We start from the raw sequence: 23,549 nt of genomic DNA, 5'->3' as shown, positions 1-23,549 counted from the left end.
TGTGAGCAATATGTTATCACTATTTTTTCTAAGTAACTGCATAATTGCCTTTAGATGGATATCTTTTGTATCAGCAAGAACAATGTGTGTACAGCTGTTACTTCTTTTTTATGTTCTCACTGTCTCTCAGCCTGTAATTGTCTTATGCTATTAATAATGTAACAGTTCCATGATTGCATAAAGAACTACTTTTATAAATGGCTTGTGATATGATGAAGTGTAGGAAAGTCTTTATAGAAAAAACAGCTATATTTGTTAGAGATAATCTGTCAGTAGGTGTCTATAGAATCTGTTATCTGAACAAAAGTTTCCGAATCCCTCATCAGCTCTCAATTATATAACATAGAACAAAGCAATGATTCAGACATACAAAATTAAAATCCAGTATTTATTGGGCAATTTCGTAAAAATATTGCAGAGCAACATGTACAAGCTCCATTTTGCAGATACATTTTTTGATCTTCCTTTGTCTTATTTTAATTTTGATTGTTTGACACTTATTTGTCCTCGGTTCTGGAGACGTCTCCACACATATATGTAACTATATGTAGCAGCTATGGTCCTACAATATAGGATTTAGGCCATTATCACACATGAGTATTTTGGTTGATATTTTGCATCAGTATTTGTAAGCTAAAATCAGAAGTGGAAAATATCACGTTGTGACAATCTTTGGTAAGGAAGGGGGACCTCAAACTATCCCTGGAACTGGAATCCTAACTATCCCTGTCCTGGTGGTACTCTTCATGGTAGAGAGGCCCAAGTCTCCTACCTTGCATTGCTCCTGATATGCCCTAAGCTGTCCCATCCCCCTCCTACAGGAGGCCAGGGACAGGTATGTTAGCGTATGTACACGTAAGACAAACAGGGATATCAAACTGCAACCTACATACAAAACCAATTGCCAAGGGTAGAAAGGAATATAGGGAAGGACAAGCCAGTACTAACCAAATGGTTATACCATAATAGAGAAAGCATACACCTGAAAAGGGCATGCAGCAATCTCCAGCAGCAACTAAGAACGCCAACATCAGCACAACTCCAGCAAGCCAGGAAGTAAACTTTCACAGGTGTGGATGAGAAGGTCTGGGGAAAAAATGAGCAGGTCAGGAGCAGCTGTGAGATGGAGCTGCAAGTCTCTAACCAGCATACAAAGAGTCGTTAACCTCTTCAGCGCAAAAGGAAACGAAGTCCATTTAATATGAGGAACAAAACACACAAGCTAAATGGAAGACCTACGATTCCCAATATGGAATGATCGCTTAAGCCCAGATCTCCATGTGGAAATGACATACTCGTGACAAATAAACACAAAGAAACAGTGTAATGCAAACATTTCCACCGCCTACGTAAGTATGTACATCCTGAAATATATTCTTCTATACAACACACCACATGTCAGCGTATAATGACAAAACAAACCCTATGGTTCAAAAACTTGTATGCCCTTTTGATCTATGTGATTTAAAATTTCCTAGTTCTCAATTGTGAGGGCAAGGGCACAGCGCTAGGTAGTGCAGAGGTAGCATAGCACTGGACTGCTTTGCTTTTAAGGTCCTTTGCCTTTGCTTAGGTGCAATGTCCATTTTATTGTAAGATGTTCTGGCTTGCACAGGTTATATAACAATGAATCAATATTTGGAGAAGAGTATAATAAACTATATACAAAAGGATTTTATTAGAAATGATTTTTATTTTGTATAGATGTGGCACAAAATTGTCCATTGGCATTGACAGTCGGTCAAAATACATTTTTAGTCTATTCGACAGTTATTTTCATTTTTCATCATTTGCCTTTGAATTATTTTTAATCACTATGGAAAACATATTCCCTCTATGTAGCCATCTTCTGGGAGACCAAGCTGTTAGAAAATTAAGTGATTATATGCAGACTTGACCAATTAGGCTAAAAAAAAAATTGGTCTAGCTTAAGAAAATAACATTTTTTAATAGCAGAGGAAGTAAAGTAATTCTCTAGAAATTTATCAGGAAACATTTCATAAACCTAATGCGACATTACGACAATGTTGCAACTTAACTAATTGCTTACCTCACAGCTGAATCATTGCCTTTATATGGTTTGATGAAAACTAGTGATGTGAGCACTAAAATGCTCAGGTACTCATTAGCTCGAGTCCACTAACGAGTAAAATGGATGTCAATGGGAAACTCGAGCATTTTTTCAGCCCCCCCCCGGAACTCTGAGGGGGGGTCTAAAAGCTGCTGAAAATTAAAGAAACAGCGCTGACATGGGAACAACTTAAGGAAGACTCCTGGAAGCATCTCTGAATCCCAGGTCGCTGCTGGAAACAATGTTGTCAGAGTATTACACTTTTACGGACTGACAATAAAACATATAAAAATGAATTTGATGGGAATGTTAAGAAACATTCCATCCAGTATAATGACTTGCATGTAAGGCAAAATAAATAGAAAAAAAAATTCTCCCCTACACCTTGAACTAAGTTTACACATAGTGTCTTGTTGTGAGTTCATTTTCTGGTCTACCAGTTGTGAGTTCTCCTTCCAGGCTCCCTCTGGTGGTAACAGGAGGTAGTGAGGCTGATTTAATCAGTAGAGATCTGCCACCTGATAATGAGGATGACGATTGGACCTCAGGAATTTCAGACTGGATTTAAGTCAGCCGATGCCCTATTCTGGTGCTGGTGATTCCTTCTGGCTTTTCAGCTCTTGGTGTTCAGCTCTGTTCCAGTCAGCTCAAGCTAAGTTTTTCTGCTAATGTTCACACTTGATTTTGTTGGTCTATTCAGCTTTTTGTGTGGTCAGCCAGCCCCGGGAGAAGTCTAGTGACTTCAGGGTTAATTTTGTTAGCAGAAGTGTTGGACATTATTTTTGTAGGGTTTTTGGCAGATTACAGACAGTGTCTTTCCTTTCCTATCCTTTCTAGTTAGTTAGGGCCCCATCATTTGCTCAGCCTATTTTCCTGCCTGTGTTTGTGTTTTCATCTTGTTTCACCGTCAATACATGTGTGGGGGCTGTCTTTCCTTTGGGGTCTGCTCTGGGGCAGTTAGTTTTCCCCTTTCTTGCTTTAGGCTTATTTAGTCCTACGGCGGTGACGAGGCATCTAGGATCATTGTAGGAACGCTCCACGGCTGCTGCTAGTTGTGTGGTTAGGACCAGGGATCTGCAATCTGCATAGTTACCAACCTCTCTGGTTTTTCTGGGACTTAGCTTGTTTTGTTTTTTCCTCCTCGGTGACCCATTCATAATAGAATCACCAGCCCTACCGCAGATTCTAGGGTACGGAAAAGCAGGAAAAGGTTGTTAAGAAAAAAAAAAGTGTCAGAATTTTTTTTTATGTATTTTTTCCTCTTTTTCTCTGGGGCCGTAGGAGGATTTTTTTTTTCCCTAATGGAGATTGAGCAATTGTCTGATCGTGTGGAGCAACTTGCTGCTGAATTGCAGGGAATTTCCACCTACCTCATTCAGTCACATGCTGCTGAACCTAAGATCCCTACTACTGATGTGTTTTCTGGGGATCGGTCTAAATTTCTGAATTTTAAGAATAAATGTAAATTATTTCTTGCCTTGAAGCCTAATTCATCGGGGAGCTCTGCGCAGCAGGTTAAAATTGTCATCTTTTTCTCTGACACCTGAAAATCCTATTCTGACTAATGTGGATGCATTTTTTTCAAGCCTTGGGGTTGTTGTATGATGAACCTAATGCTGTTGATCAAGCTGAGAGAACACTGTTGGCATAAAACCAGGGTCAGGATTTTGCAGAGTTATACTGTCAAAAATTCCAAAAGTGGGTGGTCCTTACTACATGGACTGATAGTGCCTTGGCAGCTCTCTTTCGGAAGGGTTTATCAGAGACCGTAAAAAATGTTATGGTGGGATTTCCTGTTCCCTCTGGTCTGGATGATTCTATGTCATTAGCCATTCAAGTTGATCGGCGCTTACGTGAACGTAAAACTACATGGGAGGCGCTGCCACCTTTTGAACAAATGTCTGAACCTATGCAATGTGATGGGGTTTTGTCTAGGGTGCAACGTCAGGAGTTTAGAAGGCGTAATAAGCTGTGTTTTTTCTGTGGAGATGCCGCTCATACTATTTCTGTCTGCCCTAAATGAGAGAAATGTTTTGCACACACATTTGCTGTGGGCAGTGTACAACCTAAGTTCCTTTTGGCAATTACTCTGATCTGCTCCTTATCCACGTTTTCCACTAAGGCTTTTGTGGATTCAGGAGCAGCGTTGAATCTGATGAATTTGGACTTTGCTAAACGTTGTGGTTTTTCAATGACGCCTCTACGGATGCCTATTCCTTTGAGGGGTATTGATGCTACTCCTTTGGCGGAGAATAAACCCCAGTTTTGGACCCAGGTGATAATGTGAGTTACCCCAGACCACCAAGAAAATTGTAAATTTTTGGTGCTGCATAATTTGCATGATACTATTGTTCTTGGTTTTCCCTGGTTGCAAACTCATAATCCAGTTTTGGATTGGAAATCTGGGTCTTTCGTGAGTTGGGGTTGTCAGTGTGTTCTCATGGACGCTCCTGTTTTCTCCACCTCTCCTCAGTCTCATGATATTCCTGATTATCTGGCCGATTTTTCTGATGTATTTAGTGAGAGTAAGCCTGCATCTTTGCCTCCTCATAGGAGTTATGACTGTGCAATTGAGTTGATGCCTGGGCATAAATTTCCCAAGGGTCGGCTTTTCAACTTATCAGTACCTGAACATGATGCTATGCGATCCTATATTAAAGAGTCATTGGAGAAGCGTCATATTAGACCATCCTCGTCACCTTTAGGTGCTGTTTTTTATTTGTGGCCAAGAAAGATGGTTCATTAAGACCGTGTATTGATTATCGTTCCCTTGACAAGATGACGGTTAAATATCAGTACCCGTTACCTCTGATGTCTGATTTATTCTCCAGAGTTAAGGGCATGTCACACTAAGAGATATCGCTAGCAATATCGCTGTAACTTGTGACGTTATAGCGATATTGCTAGCGATATCGCTGTGTGTGATACTTACCTACAACCCGCTCCCCCGCTGGTTATTGCTGATCGCGCAAGAACGACCAGGACTGTTTCGACTGTTTCGACGCGTGGACGCGGGCGGGAGGACGCAGGATCGCCTGCTGTGACAGGTAAGTAGCGACCCCCATCCCCAGCGATGTCGCTAGTGAGATCTGCCTGTGTGGCAGCTCACTAGCGACCACTTAGCGATGTACCAGCGATCCTGACCGCGTCATATCGCTGGTCGGGATCACTGGTACGTCGCTAAGTGTGACAGTACCCTTAAGAGTGCCTGCTGGTTTGCTAAGCTTGACCTCAGGGGGCGTATAATCTTATTCGCATCAAGCACGGGGATGAATGGAAGACGGCGTTTAATACTCCGGAGGGACATTTTGAGTACCTGGTGATGCCTTTTGGGCTCACTAATGCCCCTTTTGTCTTCCAGTCCTTTATGAATGATATTTTCCGTGACTTTGTGGATACGTTTTTGATCATCTATCTGGATGATATTTTGATCTTTTCTAGTGATTGGGATTCTCATGTGGAACACGTCTGGACTGTGTTCCGGATTTTGAGGGAGAATTCCCTGTTTGTTAAGGGATCAAAATGCCTTTTTGGTGTACAGAGGATTTCATTTTTGGGATTTACCTTGTCTCCTTCGACTATTGAAATGGACCCGGCCAAGGTACAGGCCATCTATGATTGGGTTCAGCCTACTTCTTTGAAGGCCCTCCAGAAGTTTTTGGGTTTTGCTAATTTCTATCGTAAATTTATAGGTAATTTTTCTGGTATTGTAAAACCACTGACTGATCTAACCAAGAAGGGCGCTGATGTGCTGAATTGGTCTCCTGAGGCTGTCTCAGCATTTCAGGAGCTTAAGCGGAGATTTACTTCAGCTCCAGTTTTATGGCAACCTGATGTCTCACTTCCATTTCAGGTGGAGGTAGATGCTTCTGAGATTGGTGCAGGAGCTGTTTTGTCCCAAAAGGACCCTGTGACTTCTAAGATGAATCCCTGTGCCTTCTTTTCTCGAAAGTTCTCCCCATCTGAACGCAACTATGACGTGGGGAATCGGGAATTGTTGGCCATGAAGTGGGCATTTGAGGAGTGGAGACATTGGTTGGAGGGAGCTAGACATCAAGATGTGGTCCTCACTGATCACAAAAATTTGATTTATCTGCAGTCGGCCAAACGCTTGAATCCTAGACAGGCTTGATGGGCCTTGTTTTTCACGCGTTTTAATTTTGTGGTTTCTTTTCTTCCGGACACTAAGAATGTTAAGGCAGACGCCCTTTCTAGGAGTTTCTTTGCCGATTCTCTTGATGTGACCGAGCCTACTACCATCCTAGGTGAGGGGGTAGTTCTTTCTGCCATTTCGCCCGATTTGAGACGCGCCCTGGATGAATTTCAGGAGGATAAACCTGAGCGTTGCCCTATGGGAAAATTCATAGAATCGTAGAGTTGGAATTGACCTCCTGGGCCATCTGGTCGAACCCCCTGCTCAAAGCAGGATCATCCCAGTCAGATGTCTGTCCAGCCTGTTTGAAGACTTCCATTGAAGGAGAACTCACCACTTCTCGTGGCAGCCTGTTCCACTCTTTGATCACTCTAACTGTCAAAAAGTTTTTTCTAATATCTAATCTGTGTCTCCTCCTATTCAGTTTCATCCCATTGCTTCTAGTCTTTTCTTGTGCAAATGAGAATATAGATGATCCTTCTACAATGTGACAGCCCTTTAGATATTTGTAGACAGTTATTAAGTCTCCTCTCAGTCTTCTCTTTTGCAAACTAAACATTCCCAAATCCTGCAACCTTTCCTCATAAGACAGGGTTTGCAGACCGGTCATCATTCTGGTCGCTCTTTTCCGAACTTGCTCCAGTTTGTTGATGTCTTTTTTAAAATATGGTGCCCAAAACTGGACACAATATTCCAGATGAGGTCTGACCAAAGAGGAGTAGAGGGAAATAATGACTTCACGTGATCTAGACTGTATGCTTCTGTTAATACATCCTAGAATTGCATTTGCCTTTTTTGCTGCTGCATCACACTGTTGACTCATATTCAGTCTGTGATCTATTAGTATACCCAAGTCTTTTTCACATGTGCTGTTGCTTAGCCCTATTCCTCCCATTCTGTATATGCTTTTTTCATTTTTATTGCCCAGATGTAGTACTTTGCATTTTTCCCTGTTAAAAACCATTCTGTTAGTTGCTGCCCACTGCTCCATTTTATTTATATCTTTTTGAATCCTCGCCCCCTCTTCTCTAGTATTAGCTGTTATGAATGGGTCACGAAGAGGAGAAAAAAAACAAAACAAGCTAAGCCACAGAAAACCAGAGAAGTTGGTAACTATGCAGATTGCAGATCCCTGATCTTACCACACAACTAGCAGTAGCCGTGGAGCGTGCCTACGATGCTCCTAGACGCCTCATCACGTCCGGAGGACTACATAAGCCTAAAGCAAGAAAAGGGAAAACTAACTGCCCCAGAGCAGACCCCAAAGGAATAGATAGCCCCCACACATGTATTGACGGTGAAAGAAGATGAAGGCACAAACACAGGCAGGAAAATAGGCTGAGCAAATGATGGGGCCCAAACTAACTAGACAGGAAAGGAAAGGCAAGTCACTGTCTGCAACCTGCAAAAAACCCTACAAAAATAATGTCCAACACTTCTGATAACAAAATTAACCCTGAAGTCACTAGACTTCTCCCACTATATCACCACTCTGGAATATTCTGAGACAGAGCAAAAAGAGACCGAACTAGTAAGGGACAAAAAGCCAATTGGCAAAATACTGATAAATAAGAGTGGAAATTCAGCTCAGCCCTCAGCCGGGGCTGGCAGACCACACAAAAAACTGAATAGACCAACAAAATCAAGTGTGAACATTAGCAGAAAAACTTAGCTTTAGATGACTGGAACAGAGCTGAAAACCAAGAGCTGACAAGCCAGAAGGAATCACCAGCAACTGAATAGGGCGTCGGCTGTCTTAAATCCAATCTGAGAATCCTGAGATCCAATCGTCATCCTCATTCTCAGGTGGCAGATCTCCACCGATCAAACCAGCCGCATCACCTCCCGTCACCACCAGAGGGAGTCCAGAAGGGGAACTCACAACTGGTGAACCAGAGAATGAACTCACAACAGTACCCCCCCTTGAGGAGGGGTCACCGAACCCTCATCCACGCCACCAGGCCGATCAGGATGGGCCCGGTGAAAAGCACGAACCTGTTGTGAGTTCATTTATCCCTTCACCGTTGAGGTCTGATGAACTCCCTCCTCTGGTGAAGGAAGGTAGTGAGGCTGATTACCAAACACCTGGGCAGCTAGATGATGACTGGGTGGCTGGAATTGAGGACTGGATATAAGGCAGCCGATGCCCTTCTGCCCTGCTGGTGATCGTGCTGGATTCTTGGAGACCAGTCTGATTCCTGCGTCTCAAAGCTAAGTTTTTCTGCTCTGCTTTGTAGACTTCAGTTTTGTTTTTGTTTTGCCTTGTTTTTTGGGAGTTCTGCCATCCCCGGCCGGGGGTGAGCTGTATTCCATTTTTGTCTTTGATCTGTTGATCTTTTGCTCTGTCTTCAGAATATACCTGAGTGCTGATTTAGTCTTTTGAAGCCTAGCGACTTCAGGGCCTGTTTTTCCTATCAGTCGGTTGGCACATTTTGGATAGGGTTTTTGCGGTTGGCAGACAGCAGCTTTCCTATCCTGTCCTATTTTAGTTAGCTTGGGCCCCATCATTTGCTCAACCTATCTTTCTATCTGTGTTAGTGTTTTCATCTTGCTTCACCGTCATTATTTGTTGGGGGCTGCCTATTGCTTTGGGGTCTGCTCTGGGGCAGTTTAGTTTTTCCCCTTTCTGTCTTTAGGCTATGTAGTTCTCCGGCTGTGATCGAGGGGTCTAGGGCACCGTAGGAACCCCCCACGGCTACTGCTAGTTGTTGTGGATAGGTTCAGGGCTCTGCAATCCGATAGCTGCCAACCTCTCTGGTATTCTGGACTTAGCTAGTATTTTGTTTTTTTATCCTTCGGTGACTCATCATAACAGAATCACCAGCCATACCGCAGATTCTAGGGTACTCAATAGCAGGAGAGAATTGTAAAAAAAAAAAAAAAAAAGTGTGTCAGAATTTTTTTTGTGTGCATATTTTTAACTCTATATCTCTGAGGCCGTAGGGGTAATTTTTCTCTCAATGGAGATGAAGCAATTGTCTGATCGTGTGGAGCAGCTTGCTGCTGAAGTGCGGGGAATTTCCGCCTATCTTGCTCATTCACATGCTGCTGAACCAAAGATTCCTACTCCTGATGTGTTTTTTGGGGATCGGTCTAAATTCTTGAATTTCAAGAATAATTGTAAATTATTTTTTGCCTTGAAGCCTAACTCGTCGGGGAACTCCGTGCAGCAGGTTAAAATTGCCATCTCTTTGCTGCGCGGCGATCCCCAGGATTGGACGTTTTCTTTGAAACCTGATGATCCTATTCTGAATAATGTGAACGCATTTTTTCAAGCCTTGGGGTTGTTGTATGATGAACCTAATGCTATTGATCAGGCTGAAAAGACCCTGTTGGCATTAAGCCAGGGTCGGGATTCGGCAGAGTTGTACTGTCAAAAATTCTGAAAGTGGGCGGTCCTTACTACATGGAACGATAGTGCCTTGGCAGCTCTCTTTCGGAAGGGTTTGTCAGAAACTGTAAAGGATACTATGGTGGGATTTCCTGTTCCCTCTGGTCTTGACGATTCTATGTCATTAGCCATTCAGGTGGATCGGCGTTTACGTGAACGCAAAACTACACGAGAGATGTTGCCACCTGTTGAACAAATGTCTGAACCTATGCAATGTGATAGAGTTTTGTCTAGGGCGCAACGTCAGGAGTTCAGAAGGCGTAATAAGCTGTGTTTTTTTTGTGGAGATGCCTCGCATATTATTTCTGTCTGCCCTAAACGAGAGAAATGTTGTGCACACACACGTTTTCTGTGGGTGGTGTTCAACCTAAGTTTCTTCTGGCAATTACTCTGATCTGCTCCCTGTCCACATTTTCTGCCAAGGCTTTTGTGGATTCGGGAGCAGCTCTGAACCTGATGGACTTGGATTTTGCTAAACGTTGTGGATTTCCTATGACACCTCTGCGGACGCCTATCCCTTTGAGGGCTATTGATGCTACTCCTTTGGCGAAGAATAAACCTCAGTTTTGGACCCAGGTGGTAATGCGGGTCGCCCCAGACCATCAAGAAAACTGCAGATTTTTGGTGTTGCATAATTTGCATGATACCATTGTTCTGGGGTTTCCCTGGTTGCAAATCCATAATCCAGTTCTGGATTGGAAATCTTTGTCTGTGGTGAGTTGGGGTTGTCGGTGTGCCCTTAGTGATGCTCCTGTTTTCTCCACCTCTCCCCAGTCGCATGATGTTCCTGACTATTTGGCTGACTTTTATGATGTATTTAGTGAGAATGAGTCTGCGTCTTTGCCTCCTCATAGGAGTTATGACTGTGCAATTGAGCTGAACCCGGGGTGTAAATTCCCCAAGGGTCGGCTTTTCAATTTATCTGTACCCGAGCACGAGGCTATGCGATCCTATATTAAGGAGTCGTTGGAGAAGGGTCATATTAGACCATCCTCTTCACTCTTAGGTGCTGGGGTTTTTTTTCGTGGCTAAAAAGGATGGTTCATTAAGGCCTTGTATTGACTATCGTGCCCTCAACAAAATTACTGTTAAATATCAGTATCCGTTACCCCTGATTTCTGATCTATTCTCCAGAGTTAAAGGTGCTTGCTGGTTTACCAAGCTTGACCTCAGGGGGGGCGTATAATCTTATTCGCATTAAGCATGGGGATGAATGGAAGACGGCGTTTAATACTCCGGAGGGACATTTTGAGTACCTGGTGATGCCTTTTGGGCTCACTAATGCCCCTTCTGTCTTCCAGTGCTTCATAATCGATATATTCCAAGACTTTGTGGATACATTTTTGACTATCTATCTGGATGATATTTTGATCTTCTCCAAGAATTGTGACTCTCATGTGGAACATGTTCGGACTGTGTTCTGGATTTTGAGGGAGAATTCCCTGTATGTCAAGGGATCGAAATGCCTTTTTGGGGTACAGAGGATTTCATTTTTGGGATTTATTTTGTCTCCGTCAACTATTGAAATGGACCCGGCCAAGGTACAGGCCATTTATGATTGGGTTCAGCCCACTTCTTTGAAGGCCCTCCAGAATTTTTGGGTTTTGTTAATTTTTATCGGAAATTTATAGCTAAGTTTTCTGGTATTGCCAAGCCATTGACTGATTTGACTAGGAAGGGTGCTGATGTGCTGAATTGGTCTCCGGAGGCTGTTTCTTCCTTTCAGGAGCTGAAGCGAAGATTCACTTCTGCTCCGGTTTTGCGGCAACCTGATGTCTCACTCCCGTTTCAGGTGGAGGTGGACGCTTCTGAGATTGGTGCAGGAGCGGTGTTGTCCCAAAAAGATCCTGTGACATCTAAAATGAATCCTTGTGCTTTCTTTTCCCGAAAGTTCTCCCCATCCGAACGTAACTATGATGTGGGGAATCGGGAACTGTTGGCCATGAAATGGGCATTTGAGGAGTGGAGACATTGGTTGGAGGGAGCCAAACACCAAGTCGTGGTCCTTACTGGCCACAAGAATTTGATTTACCTGGAGTCGGCCAAGCGCTTGAATCCTAGACAGGCTAGGTGGGCCTTGTTTTTCACACGTTTTGATTTTGTGGTCTCTTTTCTTCTGGGCACTAAGAATGTCAAGGCAGACGCCCTCTCTAGGAGTTTCCTTGCTGATTCTCCTGTTGTGACTAAGCCTGCTACCATCTTAGGCGAGGGGGTAGTTCATTCTGCCATCTCTCCCGATTTGAGACGTGCTCTGGAAGAGTTTCAGGAGGACAAACCTGAGTGTTGTCCCAGTGGAAAGTTGTATGTTCCTGACCAGTGGAGGAAGAGAGTGATGTCTGAAGTTCATTGCTCTGCATTGGCTGGTCATCCAGGTATTTTTGGTACTAGAGATCTGGTGAGTCGGTCTTTTTGGTGGCCCGCCTTGTCTCATGATGTCAGGAATTTTGTGCAGTCCTGTGGGACTTGCTCCCGGTCTAAACCTTGTTCTCGCTCTAGTGGTTTGTTGATGCCTTTGCCGGTGCCCAGGAGGCCATGGACCCATATTTCAATGGATTTTATCTCTGATATGCCTGTCTCTCAGAGAATGACTGTTATTTGGGTGATTTGTGATAGATTCTCTAAGATGGTCCATCTTGTACCACTCCCTAAGGTGCCATCTTCCTCTGAGTTGTTGCCCTTGTTTTTGCAACAGGTGGTTCGCTTGCACGGGATTCCTGAGAACATTGTATCTGACAGAGGAGTTCAGTTTGTGTCTAGATTTTGGAGGACTTTCTGTTCCAAGCTGGGAATTCAGTTGTCCTTCTCCTCTGCGTTTCACCCTCAGACCAATGGGCAGACGGAGAGAACAAACCAGACTTTGGAGTCGTATTTGAGATGTTTTATTTCTGACCATCAGGATGATTGGGTTTCATTTTTGCTCTTGGCCGAATTTGCTTTAAATAATAGAGCTAGTTCTGCCACTTTGATGTCACCTTTTTTTTGTAACTTTGGGTTTCACCCTCGATTTTCTTCAGGGCAGGTGGAGCCTTCTGCCTGCCCAGGTGTTGACACTGTGGTGGAGAAAATTCACCAGATCTGTGACCAAGTAGTGGATAAGTTGTCTCTCTCCCAGGAAAAGGCCCAGCGGTTTTCCAACAGGCGTAGGACCGTTGGTCCCCAGTTTAAGGTGGGTGATATGGTTTGGTTGTCATCAAAAAATATCGCTATGAAGGTGGCTTCTCCTAAGTTTAAGCCTAGATTTATTGGACCTTACAAGATTTTGGAGATTATTAATCCGGTCTCTTTTCGGCTGGCTCTTCCTGTCACATTTAAAATTCATAATGTGTTTCATAAGTCCTTGTTGAAGAGGTTTGATGAAAAAGTAGTTCCTGTGGTGGCGCCTCCTGATCCTGTATTGGTTGAAGGTAACATGGAATATGAAGTAGAGAAGATACTGGATTCCCGTCTGGCTAGACGGAGACTCCAGTATTTGGTTAAGTGGAAGGGTTATGGTCAGGAGGATAATTCCTTGGTCTCTACCTCTGATATTCATGCCGAAAGATTGGTGCGTGCCTTTCATCGGGCTCACCCGGATCGCCCTGGTGGCATGGATGATCGTTCGGTGACCCCTCCTCAAAGGGGAGGTACTGTTGTGAGTTCATTTTTCCCTTCACCGTTGAGGTCTGATGAACTCCCTCCTCTGGTGAAGGAAGGTAGTGAGGCTGATTACCAAACACCTGGGCAGCTAGATGATGACTGGGTGGCTGGAATTGAGGACTGGATATAAGGCAGCCGACACCCTTCTGCCTTGCTGGTGATCCTGCTGGATTCTTGGAGACCAGTCTGATTCCTGCCTCTCAAAGCTAAGTTTTTCTGCTCTTCGTTGTACTCTTCAGTTTTGTTTTTGTTTTGCCTTGTTTTTTGGGAGTTCTGCCATCCCCGGCCGGGGGTGAGCTGTATTCCATTTTTGTCTCTGATTTGTTGATCTTTTGCTCTGTCTTCAGAATATACCTGAGTGCTGATTTAGTCTTTTGAAGCCTAGCGACTTCAGGGCCTGTTTTTCCTATCATTCGGTTGGCACATTTTGGATAGGGTTTTTGCGGATGGCAGACAGCAGCTTTCCTATCCTGTCCTATTTTAGTTAGCTTGGGCCCCATCATTTGCTCAACCTATCTTTCTATCTGTGTTAGTGTTTTCATCTTGCTTCACCGTCATTATTTGTTGGGGGCTGCCTATTGCTTTGAGGTCTGCTCTGGGGCAGTTTAGTTTTTCCCCTTTCTGTCTTTAGGCTATGTAGTTCTCCAGCTGTGATCGAGGGGTCTAGGCCACCGTAGGAACCCCCCACGGCTACTGCTAGTTGTTGTGGATAGGTACAGGGCTCTGCAATCCGATAGCTGCCAACCTCTCTGGTTTTCTGGACTTAGCTAGTGTTTTGTTTTTTCCTCCTTCGGTGACTCATCATAACACGAACCAATCTATTGGCATGAATATCAGAGGCAGAGACCCAAGAATTATCCTCCTGACCATAACCCTTCCATTTGACCAAATACTGAAGTCTCCGTCTAACCAAACGAGAATCCAATATTTTCTCTACCTCATATTCCACATTGCCTTTGACTAACACAGGGTCAGGAGGTGCTGCCATAGGAACCACTGGCTCAACAAACCTCTTCAGCAGAGATTTGTGAAATACGTTATGGATCTTGAACGTAACTGGAAGAGCCAATCGAAACGAAACAGGATTAAGAATCTCCAAAATCTTATAAGGACCAATAAATCTTGGCTTAAATTTAGGAGATGCAACCTTCATAGGAATATTCTTAGACGCCAACCAAACCATATCACCCACTTTAAAGCGGGGATCAATGGTCCTAAGCTGGTTGGAAAATCGCTGGGCCTTTTCCTGAGAGAGTGACAACTTATCCACCACTTGGTCCCATATCTGCTGCATTCTCTTAACCACAGTGTCCACACCTGGGCAGGACAAAGATTCCACTTGCCCTGAAGAGAATCGAGGACGAAACCCAAAATTACAGGAAAAGGGTGACATCAAAGTGGCAGAACTAGCTCTATTGTTCAGTGCGAATTCGGCCAAGGGAAAAAATGAGACCCAATCATCCTGATCAGCAGATATAAAACATCTCAAAAAAGACTCCAAGGTCTGGTTTGTTCTCTCAGTCTGTCCATTGGTCTGGGGATGAAATGCAGAGGAGAAGGATAACTGAATTCCCAGATTGGAACAAAAGGCTTTCCAGAATCTGGAAACAAACTGGGCTCCTCTGTCGGACACAATGTTCTCAGGAATCCCATGTAACCGAACCACCTGTTGTAAAAACAAGGGAACCAACTCAGCAGAAGATGGCAACTTTGGGAGTGGTTCAAGATGGACCATCTTCGAAAATCTATCACAAATCACCCAGATTACAGTCATTCTCTGAGAGACAGGAAGATCAGAAATAAAATCCATTGAGATATGGGTCCATGGCCTCTTGGGCACCGGCAAGGGCATCAGCAACCCACTAGAACGAGAACAGGGTTTAGACCGAGAGCAAGTCCCACAGGACTGTACAAAATTCCTGACGTCATGAGATAAGGCAGGCCACCAAAAGGACCGACTCACCAAATCTCTGGTACCAAAAATACCTGGATGACCAGCCAATGCGGAGCAATGAATTTCAGACATCACTCTTTCTCCACTGGTCAGGAACATACAATTTTCCCATACGGCAACGCTCAGGTTTTTTCCTCCTGAAATTCCTCCAAGGCGCGTCTCAAATCGGGCGAAATGGCAGAAAGAACTACCCCCTCACCTAGGATAGTAGTAGGCTCAGTCATGCTAAGAGAATCGGCAAAGAAACTCCTAGAAAGGGCGTCTGCCTTAACATTCTTAGTGCCCGGAAGAAAAGAGACCACAAAATTAAAACGCGTGAAAAACAAGGCCCATCTAGCCTGTCTAGGATTCAAGCGTTTGGCCGACTCCAGATAAATCAAATTCTTGTGATCGGTGAGGACCACAACTTAATGTCTAGCTCCCTCCAACCAATGTCTCCACTCCTCAAATGCCCACTTCATGGCCAACAATTCCCGATTCCCCACGTCATAGTTGCGTTCAGATGGGGAGAACTTTCGAGAAAAGAAGGCACAGGGATTCATCTTAGAAGTCACAGGGTCTTTTTGGGACAAAACAGCTCCTGCACCAATCTCAGAAGCATCTACCTTCACCTGAAATGGAAGTGAGACATCAGGTTGACGTAAAACTGGAGCTGAAGTAAATCTCTGCTTAAGCCCCTGAAATGCTGAGATAGCCTCAGGAGACCAATTCAGCACATCAGCGCCCTTCTTGGTCAGATCAGTCAGTGGTTTAACAATACCAGAAAAATTACCTATAAATTTATGATAGAAATTGGCAAAACCCAAAAACCTATGGGGGGCCTTCAAAGAAGTAGGCTGAACCCAATCATAGATGGCCTGTACCTTGGCCGGGTCCATTTCAATAGTCGATGGAGATAAGATAAATCCCAAAAATGAAATCCTTTGTACACTAAAGAGGCATTTCGATCCCTTAACAAACAGGAAATTCTCCCTCAAAATCTGGAACACAGTCCGGACGTGTTCCACATGAGAATCCAAATCACTAGAAAAGATCAAAATATCATCCAGATAGATGATCAAAAACTTATCCACAAAGTCACAGAAAATATCGTTCATAAAGGACTGGAAGACAGAAGGGGCATTAGTGAGCCCAAAGGGCATCACCAGGTACTCAAAATGTCCCTCCGGAGTATTAAACGCCGTCTTCCATTCATCCCCGTGCTTGATGCGAATAAGATTATACGCCCCCCTGAGGTCAAGCTTAGTAAACCAGCAGGCACTCTTAACTTTGGAGAATAAATCAGACATCAGAGGTAACGGGTACTGATATTTAACCGTCATCTTGTTAAGGGAACGATAATCAATACATGGTCTTAATGAACCATCTTTCTTGGCCACAAAAAAAAACCCAGCACCTAAAGGTGACGAGGATGGTCTAATATTACCCTTCTCCAATGACTTCTTAATATAGGATCGCATAACATCATGTTCGGGTACTGATAAGTTGAAAAGCCGACCCTTGGGAAATTTATGCCCAGGCATCAACTCAATTGCCCAGTCATAACTCCTATGAGGAGGCAAAGACGCAGACTTGCTCTCACTACATACATCAGAAAAATCGGCTAGATAATCAGAAATATCATGAGACTGAGGAGAGGTGGAGAAAACAGGAGTGTCCCTAAGAACACACTGACAACCCCAACTCACCACAGACCCAGATTTCCAATCCAAAACTGGATTATGAGTTTGCAACCAAGGAAACCCCAGAACAATAGTATCATGCAAATTATGCAGCACCAAAAATTTACAATTTTCATGGTGGTCTGGGGCAACCCGCATCGTCACCTGGGTCCAAAACTGAGGTTTATTCTCCGCCAAAGGAGTAGCATCAATACCCCTTAAAGGAATAGGAGTCCACAGAGGCGTCATGGAAAAAACACAACGTTTAGCAAAGTCCAAATCCATCAGATTCAATGCTGCTCCTGAATCCACAAAAGCCTTCGTGGAAAATGTGGATAAGGAGCAGATCAGAGTAATTGCCAAAAGAAACTTAGGTTGTATACTGCCCACAGCAAATATGTGTGCAAAACGTTTCTCTCATTTTGGACAGACAGAAATAGTATGAGAGACGTCTCCACAGAAAAAACAGCTTATTACACCTTCTAAACTCCTGACGTTGCGCACTAGACAAAACTCTATCACATTGCATAGGTTCAGACATTTGTCCAAAAGTTAGCAGCGCCTCTCGTGTAGTTTTGCGTTCACGTAAATGCTGATCAATTTGAATGGCTAATGACATAGAATCGTCAAGACCAGAGGGAACAGGAAATCCCACCATAGTATCTTTTACGGTTTCTGACAAACCCTTCCGAAAGAGAGCTGCCAAGGCACTATCGTTCCATGTAGTAAGGACCGCCCACTTTCAGAATTCTTGACAGTATAACTCTGCAAAATCCTGACCCTGGTTCAAAGCCAATAGGGCTTTCTCAGCTTGATCAATAGCATTAGGTTCATCATACAACAACCCCAAGGCTTGAAAAAATGCATCCACATTAGTCAGAATAGGATCTTCAGGTGTCATAGAAAACGCCCAATCGCCGAGCAGCAAAGAGATGACAATTTTATCCTGCTGCGCAGAGCTCCCCGATGAATTAGGCTTCAAGGCAATAAATAATTTACAATTATTCTTAAAATTCAAAAATTTAGACCGATCCCCAAAAAACACATCAGGATTAGGGATCTTTAGTTCAGCAGCATGTGAATGAGCGAGATAGGCGGAAATTCCCCGCACTTCAGCAGTGAGCTGCTCCACATGATCAGACAACTTCTTAATCTCCATTAAGAAAAAAAAAAAAATCCTCCTACGGCCCCAGAGAAAAAGAGAAAAAAAAAAAAAATATATATATATATATATATATATATATATAAAAAAATTCTGACACTTTTTTTTTTTTTTTTACAATTCTTTCCTGCTTTTGAGTACCCTAGAATCTGCGGTATGGCTGGTGATTCTGTTATGAATGGGTCACCGAGGAGAAAAAAAACAAAACAAGCTAAGCCACAGAAAACCAGAGAAGTTGGTAACTATGTAGATTGCAGATCCCTGATCTTACCACGCAACTAGCAGTAGCCGTGGAGCGTGCCTACGATGTTCCTAGACGCCTAGTCATGGCCGGAGGACTACATAAGCCTAAAGCAAGAAAAGGGAAAACTAACTGCCCCAGAGCAGACCCCAAAGGAATAGATACCCCCCACACATGTATTGATGGTGAAAGAAGATGAAGGCACAAACACAGGCAGGAAAATAGGCTGAGCAAATGATGGGGCCCAAACTAACTAGACAGGAAAGGCAAGTCACTGTCTGCAACCTGCAAAAAACCCTACAAAAATAATGTCCAACACTTCTGATAGCAAAATTAACCCTGAAGTCACTAGACTTCTCCCACTATAACAGCACTCTGGAATATTTTGAGACAGAGCAAAAAGAGACCGAACTAGTAAGGGACAAAAAGCCAATTGGCAAAATACTGATAAATAAGAGTGGAAATTCAGCTCAGCCCTCAGCCGGGGCTGGCAGACCACACAAAAAACTGAATAGACCAACAAAATCAAGTGTGAACATTAGCAGAAAAACTTAGCTTTAGATGACTGGAACAGAGCTGAAAACCAAGAGCTGACAAGCCAGAAGGAATCACCAGCAACTGAATAGGGCGTCGGCTGTCTTAAATCCAATCTGAGAATCCTGAGATCCCATCGTCATCCTCATTCTCAGGTGGCAGATCTCCACCGATCAAACCAGCTGCACCACCTCCTGTCACCACCAGAGGGAATCCAGAAAGGGAACTCACAACTGGTGAACCAGAGAATGAACTCACAACAATTAGCTATCCCTCCTAGCTTTGTGTCATCAGCAAATTTAATCAGTTTACCCTCAATTCCTTCATCTAAATCGTTGATAAAGATGTTGAACAATACAGGGCCCAGGACAGAGCCCTGTGGTACCCCACTTGAGACATTCATCCAACTGGATGTGCAGCCATTTACGACCACTCTTTGGGTCCGATCACTAAGCCAATTATGAATCCACCTCACAGTTGCCTTGTCCATTCCATACTTAGTCATTTTTTCAATAAGGATTGTATGAGATACTTTGTCAAATGCTTTGCTGAAGTCAAGATATACTATATCTACAGCATTTCCTTGATTCACCCAATCATTGATTCCATCATAGAAGGAAATTAAGTTAGCCTGACATGACTTATTAGTTACAAACCCATGCTGACTCTGTTTAATCACTTCATTCTTATCCAGGTACTGACATACATGTTGTTTAATAATTTGTTCAAAGATCTTTCCTGGTATAGAAGTCAGACTCACCGGCCTATAGTTGCCTGGGTCCACCTTCTTCCCCTTTTTGAATTGTATGTTCCTGATCAGTGGAGAAAGAGAGTGATGTCTGAAATTCATTGCTCTGCATTGGCTGGTCATCCAGGTATTTTTGGTACCAGAGATTTGGTGAGTCGGTCTTTTTGGTGGCCTGCCTTATCTCGTGATGTCAAGAATTTTGTACAGTCCTATGGGACTTGTTCTCGGTCTAAACCCTGTTCTCGTTCTAGTGGGTTGCTGATGCCCCTGCCGGTGCCCAGGAGGCCATGGACCCATATCTCAATGGATTTTATTTCTGATCTTCCTGTCTCTCAGAGAATAACTGTTATCTGGGTGATTTGTGATAGATTTTCAAAGATGGTCCATCTTGTACCACTCCCAAAGTTGCCTTCTTCCGCTGAGTTGGTGCCCTTGTTTTTACAACAGGTGGTTCGGTTACATGAGATTCCTGAGAACATTGTGTCCGACAGAGGAGTCCAGTTTGTTTCCAGATTCTGGAAAGCCTTTTGTTCCAATCTGGGAATTCAGTTATCCTTCTCCTCCGCGTTTCATCCCCAGACCAATGGACAGACTGAGAGAACAAACCAGACCTTGGAGTCTTAGTTAAGATGTTTTTTATCTGCTGATCAGGATGATTGGGTCTCATTTTTGCCCTTGGCTGAATTCGCGTTGAACAATAGAGCTAGTTCTGCCACTTTGATGTCACCCTTTTTCTGTAATTTTGGGTTTCATCCTTGATTCTCTTCAGGGCAAGTTGAATCTTCGTCCTGCCCAGGTGAGGACACTGTGGTTGAGAGAATGCAGCAGATATGGGACCAAGTGGTGGATAAGTTGTCACTCTCTCAGGAAAAGGCCCAGCGATTTTCCAACCGGCATAGGACCATTGGTCCCCGGTTTAAAGTGGGTGATATGGTTTGGTTGTCATCTAAGAATATTCATATGAAGGATGCATCTCCAAAATTTAAGCCAAGATTTATTGGTCCTTATAAGATTTTGGAGATTCTTAATCCTGTTTCTTTTCGATTGGCTCTTCCAGTTACGTTCAAGATCTATAATGTATTTCACAAATCTCTGTTGAAGAGGTTTGTTGAGCCAGTGGTTCCTATGGCAGCACCTCCTGACCCTGTGTTGGTTGAAGGCAATGTGGAATATGAGGTAGAGAAAATATTGGATTCTCGTTTGGTTAGACGGAGACTCCAGTATTTGGTCAAATGGAAGGGTTATGGCCAGGAGGATAATTCTTGGGTCTCTGCCTCTGATATTCATGCCAATAGATTGGTTTGTGCTTTTCACCGGGCCCATCCTGATCGGCCTGCTGGCATGGATGAGGGTTCGGTGACCCCTCCTCAAGGGGGGGTACTGTTGTGAGTTCATTTTCTGGTGTACCAAGTGTGAGTTCTCCTTCCAGGCTCCCTCTGGTGGTAACAGGAGGTAGTGAGGCTAATTTAATCAGTAGAGATCTGCCACCTGATAATGAGGATGACAATTGGACCTCAGGAGTTTCAGACTGGATTTAAGTCAGCCGACGCCCCATTCTGGTGCTGGTGATTCCTTCTGGCTTTTCAGCTCTTGGTGTTCAGCTCTGTTCCAGTCAGCTCAAGCTAAGTTTTTCTGCTAATATTCACACTTGATTTTGTTGGTCTATTCAGTTTTTTGTGTGGTCAGCCAGCCCCGGCTGGGGCTGTGCTGAATTTCCACTCTTATTTATCTGTATTTGCCAATTTGCTTTTTGCCCCCTATTAGATTGGCCTCTTTTTGTGCTGCCTCAGAATATTTCAGAGTGCTGATATAGTGGGAGAAGTCTAGTGACTTCAGGGTTAATTTTATCAGAAGTGTTGGACATTATTTTTGTAGGGTTGTTGGCAGATTGCAGACAGTGTCTTTCCTTTCCTGTCCTTTCTAGTTAGTTTGGGCCCCATCGTTTGCTCAGCCTATTTTCCTGCCTGTGTTTGTGTTTTCATCTTGTTTCACCGTCAATACATGTGTGGGGGCTGTCTTTCCTTTGGGGTCTGCTCTGGGGCAGTTTTTCCCCTTTCTTGCTTTAGGCTTATTTAGTCCTCCGGCGGTGACGAGGCGTCTAGGATCATCATAGGAATGCTCCACGGCTGCTGCTAGTTGTGTGGTTAGGATCAGGGATCTGCAATCTGCATAGTTACCATCCTCTCTGTTTTTTCTGGGACTTAGCTTGTTTTGTTTTTTCCTCCTCAGTGACCCATTCATAACAGTGTCTTTTTTGCACATTGGCATTGCTTTCAATGGTGCTAAAAACATTCTACAGAAAATTAAATTTGATGATTTGAATACCTTATCCTGTCCATGTGTGGGAGACATGATCAAATACATCCTGTTTAATTTATAAAGTAGTGACTCTGAAAGTCACAATTTTATTTTCAGGGCCATTAGGCGGCCATCACTATTTGTAGAGGGTCATCAGGTGGCCTTTACTATTGTTAAAGTGCCAGCAGATGGCCTTCAGTATTGTTAGAGGGCCATCAGATGACCCTCACTCTAAAGCCCCCGTTACACACTGCGATATCGCTAGCAATATCGCTGTAAAGTCACCGATTTTGTGACGTTGCAGCGATATTGCTAGCGATATCGCTGCATATGATACTTACCTCCGACCGGCTCCCTGCTGGTTATCGCTGATCGCGCAAGAAGCTGCTGGATCATTTCTCGTCGGTCACTTCCTGCTGGGCTTCCTGTGGCGCTGACGAGCGACGCGTGGAGCCGGTCGGGAGGACGCAGGATCGCCACATCTGACAGGTAAATAGCGATCCCCGTCCCCAGCGATGTCGCTAGTGAGATCTGCCTGTGTGGCAGCTCGCTAGCGACCACCTAGCGATGCACCAGTGATCCTGACCGCGTCATATCGCTGGTCGGGATCGCTGGTGCATCGCTAGGTGTAACGGTACCCTAATTTTAGATGGCCAGCAGCCAGCCCTTACTAAGCATTTTTGGAGGGCCAGCGGACAGCTATGCTTTGCATAGCCGTATATTGCTACTGTAATATAATTTATGCATCTGAGGTGGGCACATTTTCTTTTTCGTATTAATACTATAAAGTTTGAAACTTGGAGCGTCAGCAGATGGCCCTCACAATTTATAGAGGGGCAGCAGGTGGCCACCATAGGTCAGATATATATTTTTAAATGTTTGGTATATAAAGCACTAGCCTAGCCACTGAACCTTACCCCTGAGGAAGCTACCTCTCATGGCGATACACTGGGGTCCTATATGATGATTTTTCTATGGGATAATTTATCTGGATGACTGCACATTGCAATTTATTGTATATAGTCATTGCTTATTTTGTTTTATATATTCTTTTCATGCTGAATTATTTATTGTCTGTACATGTGCATCGGACCTTTCTTCTTCACTGAATACTACTTGACATCACTGTAGAGGTATTGTCCATTCATACTTACCTCTGAAATCCACCCCATTTACATGGCTTTATGGGTTATCATGCCACTCGTATGGGTTGTATCCCGGTGCCATTTTTTCAAGCAGAAAACAGGTTCTAGCCCAATTTTAAATGCTTTTGCCTTGTTGAGGTGTTTGTGTTTGTTACTAAATAAATATTTATATTGTTCAAATTTCGGAAGTGCAACCGATCTTTTGTAAAAGTACCTAATTGTTTTACTTTAGTGGTTAAATATAATGATGTTTTCATTTTCTTTTAAAGGGGCTGTCCATTTTATATTGTTTTAACAAATGTGTTTGGGAAATGATTTTGTAGCAATTGCTAAGGCTAGTTTCACATTTGTGTATGGAGGAGGTGCGGAGGGCTGCAGACTTCCTCTGTGAATCTCCACCCACTGCCGCACCTCCTCCGGTCAGCTCTGCCTACGTCCGCATGTTGCCTGCGTACCCTATCTTTAACATTGGGTATGCAGGCCGTGCGGATGTATGCGGATGCCTCCGCATGTGTCATTTTGACGATGTGGCGACAGCATCAAAATTCCAACTTG

General features: G+C 43.8%; 1 protein-coding gene across 1 annotated transcript in view; it reads left to right on the top strand.

Annotated features, from left to right (window-relative positions):
* Positions 1-23,549, top strand: part of SEMA7A (semaphorin 7A (JohnMiltonHagen blood group)) — a 60,028-nt gene that overhangs the window by 11,297 nt on the left and 25,182 nt on the right. The window lies entirely within an intron of this gene.

The sequence above is a fragment of the Dendrobates tinctorius genome, unplaced genomic scaffold, assembly GCF_039654945.1.
Source record: "Dendrobates tinctorius isolate UK_male_01 unplaced genomic scaffold, ASM3965494v1 ptg000062l, whole genome shotgun sequence".
NCBI classification, from domain to species: domain Eukaryota; kingdom Metazoa; phylum Chordata; class Amphibia; order Anura; family Dendrobatidae; genus Dendrobates; species Dendrobates tinctorius.
The sequence above is the reverse complement of the archived record's forward strand: the minus strand, read 5'-3'. Positions and strand labels throughout refer to the sequence as shown.